Source organism: Hyla sarda, chromosome 5, assembly GCF_029499605.1.
Source record: "Hyla sarda isolate aHylSar1 chromosome 5, aHylSar1.hap1, whole genome shotgun sequence".
NCBI lineage: Eukaryota > Metazoa > Chordata > Amphibia > Anura > Hylidae > Hyla > Hyla sarda.
The window spans coordinates 231,836,049-231,842,048 of record NC_079193.1 but is presented as its reverse complement, the minus strand read 5'-3'; the positions used below and the strand labels follow the sequence as shown (position 1 = coordinate 231,842,048).

The 6,000-nt window shown below is 42.3% G+C and overlaps 1 long non-coding RNA gene across 1 annotated transcript in view; it reads left to right on the top strand.

Annotated features, from left to right (window-relative positions):
* The first annotated feature begins 306 nt into the window (after nucleotides 1–306).
* LOC130273861 (uncharacterized) overlaps nucleotides 307–6,000 on the top strand; it is a 28,047-nt gene continuing 22,353 nt past the window's right edge. The window contains exon 1 of the long non-coding RNA XR_008844150.1: nucleotides 307–458. This is a non-coding gene — a long non-coding RNA (uncharacterized LOC130273861). The remainder of the gene's footprint in view (nucleotides 459–6,000) is intronic.

Here is a 6,000-nt window from a genome sequence, read left to right as displayed (position 1 = left end):
GGTCACAGGTACGCCCTGCGTCCTTAAGAGGTTAAGTGTAGTCCTTAGGTGGTGTAGCTTTGCTGTACAATTTTTGTTGTAGTTGATAAATCATCTGCCAAAAAAAGATTACCACAAGTAGACACAAAGAGGGAGATTTATCAAAACCTGTCCAGAGGAACAGTTGTCGAGTTGCCCATAGCAACCAATCAGCTCGCTTCTTTCATTTTTGAAAAGGCCTCTGAAAAATGAAAGAAGCGATCTGATTGGTTGCTAGGGGCAACTCAGCAACTTTTCCTCTGGACAGGTTTTGATAAATCTCTACGATACTGTGAAAGTGTGGATGTTAAAAAGTTGCAAACAAATCTATAACACACTCTTTAACATGCAGCTCCATCCACTGGTAAATACAGGGCCCTGTTCTGGAGATCGTAATGGGCCTCAGCGGTCGGACCCCTGCGATCAGATGTTTATCCAAGGTTAGGCTGGGTTCACATCGCGATTTGAATATCCGATGCACAGATACGATTTTGAAAGCTCAAATCCTCTGAAAACTTATCTGTGCACGGGGAGGTACGGATCCATTAACTTATATGGGGCTGCGGACCCGATCGTAGTCAGCTAGTAACTACTATCTGGTCATTTTCTCAGAGGATCCGATTTTTGACACGGAATGAAAATCGTGGTCTGCCACAATTTTCAGTCCATGTCAAAAATCGGAACCCCTGAGAAAATGACCAGATCGAAGTCACTAGCTGACTACGATCGGGTCTGCAGCCCCATATAAGTTAATGACTCCGTACCTGTTTGTACCTCTCCGTGCACAAATACAATTTCAGCCGATTTGAGCTTCCGTATCTGTGCAAATCGCGATAAACTTGACTTTTATTGAAGCAGGTAAAATCTCTAGCCTTTGACATGGACAGCAGACACGATACTTATGAAAGCAGCAGATTTATATGTTTCAAGTCTCAAGGACTCTTAATCCATAGAGTCATTGTCACTTGAAACATGTAAATCTGCTGCTTTCATGAGTATTGTGTCTGGTGAAATGGGGTGGGAGTGAGGGGACAAAGAAAATCTTGCCCAGGGTCTGTTCTAAGGGCTGTCACCGTGGCTTTCTGAACACGGAAGCTTGGAGCTTTAGTGTACGTGATGTCACGCCACACCCCCTCTATTCATGTCTATGGGAGGGGGCGTGACAACTATTACATAGCCATCATGCCTCCTCCCATCGATATGAATGGAGGGGGTGTAAAATCTGCAGCAGCAGCGGGAAATACGCTGCGCACCCTCGCTCACCATACACACAAGGCTTTCCGGCGGCAGCCCTATGTGAGTAGTGAGTGTCGGCGTGACTCACAACACACATAGGGCTGCCACCGGAAAGTCTTGTGTGTATGGTGAGCGAGGGATATGCAGCGTTTTTCCGCTACTGCTGCAGATTTTGTGCAGTGTGAAATAAGCTGCATATATGCCAGGTGGGAACGTACCCTTATACTTACCTAGTTTGATAGTGACTTGAAGCTTGTGATTTGTGGACAATCAATGCAGTGTGGCTCTATAAATGTGTTAAAAAGAAGCCAGACAACTTTTTAAAAGCAATAGAACATAGGTTATTGACTGTTAACTCAGCCACCTATCAATATGGTATTGTTTGTTTAGCAGAGATCATAATGTTTACAACTAGGCTATATTGTCACTTACCAGGTGTTGAAACATATGGTGGTATAGCCATATAGGATTATTAACTTTGGTGTGCATTTAAAGACCTTAGTGATCTACACAATAACAAATATTTCCCAGTATATATGTGCATTATCATCCTATCAATATCATACACACTTCAAGGGGAACTCTGGTACATAACATTTTATCCTCTAATGTCTGATTGTGAGGGGGGGTTTATGTGGGGTCCCACTACTGGGACCGCAATCTTCTGCACTGGGACTCCAATCTCCTGAACATTTGTGTTCATAACACCGGCTCTTCTCTTGCTCAGAGTGGCCGTGGTCGAAGTGCCCCCTCCATGCCTCTCTATTGGAGAGTCTGAGATACAGTGCTCATGTATCTACAGCTCTCCCATAGAGATGCATGGAGGGGGCATGTTGACCACAGCTTTGTGCATTCTCCTTGCATGGAGCGGAGATCACTCTGTGCACTAGGAGAGCTAGGGCATCAGGGAGGAGATCACGGGGTTCCAGCAGTCAGACCCCCTGCGATCAGACACTTATTCCCTATCCTGTGCATAGGGGATAAGATGTTATGTATAAAAAACATTTATTACAATAAAATCACCTAATATTGTGGTACATCCTCTAGTGGGTCTAAAACAGCTTTGCCTCCACAAGACCTTTGAGGTGTCCAATAGTATATTTGGTACCAAGAAGTTAGGGGCAGATGCTTTAAATCCTTTAAAAGCTTTAAATTTGCAAGGAATGGCCGCCATTGGTCTTGCATATCTGACAAATGCACAATCGAATTGAGATTTGGGAAATATGGAGGCCAAGTCAACACTTCGAATTCTATGTCACATTCCCCAAACAATTTTTGTAGTATAGCAGTTTGCCTTAAAAAAGCACTTCCATTATTGAATACTGTTGCCACCTGTCTGTCTAAATAGGTGGTACTTGTCAAGGTAACAGCCACATGAATTTCAAGATCCAGGGTTTCCAAGCAAAACATTGCCCAGAGCATTACCCTGCCTCACACTAGAATACATTTTTAGTATGACTCATTTCCTCTGTAATTGGGGGTGACATATTGGCCCCATAGACATTAAAGGGAGTTTCATAAGCAGGAAGGTACCAAAAAATGTTCTGCTTATGTAACTTCTAGTATTATATAAATAGATTGACATTAGCAGTGTAGGTTGTAGTGCAGTAGTACACTGTTTATGCAGCTCCCATTAACTTCTAAAGGTATGTTCACACGGTGGAATGTCCATGCGAAATTCCGCAGGAATATTTTGCATGGTCATTCCGCTAAAACAGAGTCCCATTGATTTGAAAGGGATTCTGCTGTTGTGTTCACACGTGGAATTTATGTGGCTGATGTTTCAGCTGCATTAATCTTGATTTCGGCGTCAGTAAAACTGAGACTAGAACCTGAATTCTGTTGTGTGGCTATGTACCATTAACTGAAATAACTTTTACTGGTCCATTTTAATGTACTTTGCTAAAAAAAATATTTTTATTTGTGTTTAAAAAAAGCTGCCACTAGGTGTCTCACTACTTGTCCAGAGCACATTTTCCCCCATCTCTTGCACAGATTTGGACTTCTGCTGGCCTGGCAGAAGTCCAAAATCAGGAAATGCTGAGGGGGGGGGGGGTGCAGCCTTATCCAATCAGAGCTCATCTCACAATGAACTTCTCTGGGCTGTGTGTAGCAGAGTGAGGGAGGAAGTTCTCCCCTGTATGGCTTCAGATGATGTCACAGCCTGCTGGGTAACGCCCCTTCCCAGTTTTTGAGTCTGACCGACACTGAGGAGAATATACAGATCAATATCAAGGTAGAAAACTAACAAATAATAAAAATAAAGGCAGGGGGTGGTTTATCATGAGGGGGGCAGTGAAATGGGAGGATTATAAAATTTTACAAGATCATGAGAGGTACTATTTAAGTAATAGAAAAGGTTATTATTACTTATTTTATATAGCACCTTTGGTTCCAAGGCATATAACATTTGATAAGGGTCAAAATACATGACAGAGTGAATGTGACACAGTAAATTGCAGACTGATACAGAGGGGGAGAAAGAGAGTGAAACAGTGGTAAAGGGGACAGCTGGTCACCTGTGAGAAGTTAGGGAGCAGCCATTTATATTACAGTGCAGTGGCAATAGGGTTATTGTAGGTCTTAGGCTTTCTTGAAGAGATTGGTCTTTAGGTTGCTTTTGAAGATCTTGATGGTGGGTGAGAGCCAGATGTGTCTTTGAGAGAGTTCCTTGGAGACAGGTGTGTGAGGTGCGGACAAGGGAAGGACACAGTTCTTGAGAGGATCGGAGATTACGTGAGGGACAGTATCGTGAGATGAGGTTAGAGATATATGGAGGGGGGGGGGGGATGGCCTTGTATGTCATGGTGAACATGACATACAAAGTAACCAGGTATTTCTGTGAATAACAAATCCTTGTGATGATATACCAACTGTCTGATTCTAGCTTGACTTTAACTTAAAGGGGTACTCCAAAGGATAGGGGATAAGATGCCTGATCGCAGGAGTCTCGCCGCTGGGGACCCCCGTGATCTTGCACGCGGCACCCCGTTTGTAATCAGTCCCCGTAGCGTGTTTGCTCCGGGTCTGATTACCGGCGACTACAGGGCGGGCGGCGTGTGACGTCACGCCTCCGCCCCCGTGTGATGTCACGCTCCGCCCCTCAATGCAAGTCTATGGGAGGGGTGTGACAGCTATCACGCCCCCTCACGTAGGCTTGCATTGAGGATAGGGGATAAGGTGTCTAAGCACCGGAGTACCCCTTTAATGTTATATGTTAATATTACAGCTTTAATATTAGTGAGTGACTGAAAGACAACCATCAGAATCTCAATGTGACAGGTTATTATTTTCTTCAGAATATGCAGTTACTGGCTCCAAAGTTTTCTAAGCTGCCTCCAAGACCAATATAAGATTTGTTTGAAAATTATAGAAAACACATGGAGATTTATCAAAACCTGTCCGGAGGAAAAGTTGCTGAGTTGCCTACAGCTACCAATCAGATTGCTTCTTTCATTTTTAAAAGGGCCTTTCAAAAATGAAAGATGCAATCTGATTGGTTGCTATAGGCAACTCAGCAACTTTTCCTCTGGACAGGTTTTGATAAATCTCCCCCATACTGTATATGACATATTTGTAGTGAGCATCTCATCTATGCATAGTTGATCTCAATACACCAGGACCTCATGAATATCATGAATATTAGGAAACTTACACAATGGTGAACCCCACAAAATAGATGCTCATATTATTAGTACATGACAGGTCCAGTATATGCGTGATCTCAGTACTTAAATCTAGCCTATATGTCATCTTACCTGTACTGTCCACTAGAGCTCCAATTGGAAACTAATATTTAAACATTTCTTTTTAAAAAGAGGTGTTATTTTCTCAGTATAATATTATTATATTTACTGGAAATGGTGAGATGCAATATGATACATACTTTTATAGCTTGTAAATATACCATTGCGGTCACCATAATGGCTCTGTCCCCTGGGGATGAGTGCTGGGTCACAGTGAAAACTAAAACAGTGAAAACTGAAACCAGTAGAAACCAATCTGGTGTTTTCTCTTTTTTAGAAAATAAATATACTGCATGCTGTCAGGATCAAAGCACCTGTTGATGGTTTCAGGTTTTTGCTTGTTTCTACAGGGTAAGGAGGAGATAGGCCAGATGGCAGGTGGGTGAGTGAGCAAGCAGAGAGCTTTTATAGTAGTCGCCTGAGGCACATGCTGCAACAAGAGAGTTTCAAAGCTATGCATGACTTCGCTATTACTGAAGATGTATGTGATCAAAGATCAGTTAATTTCTCCTTAGTTATTAGTTTAATTTACGTATTGCTTTTACAGACTTTAACTTTGTAGCCACATGTGTATGAACCACATCAATATCACTATTTATCTCTTAAGAGAAGCATGACAATATAGCATGTGAAAGATTTTGGAAGTACAGTATACAGATGCAAGACAATAGTTTATGAATGTAAATGCTTAAATCAATATTGCATAGTATATTTTAATACACAGTGCTTACATTACATTTAAACATTATTTAGTTTTTTTTTATTTCTTATCTATACCAGTAAATAAAACTTGCAATGTGGACAGGCATAGCACTGCCTATAGAGGAGGTAGGGGAGCTCGGCAAGCCGGCTCCCCACCTCCATTGTGCACAGGAGAGCTGTAGCAATGCAGATACTGGGAGGCAGAACTTTTGATCCACTAGACCAATTTATGTAAGTGATCCCTGGTTGTAATGCTGTTCATCTGCACTATAACCCAGGGTATTGGGTTAAGTGCGGG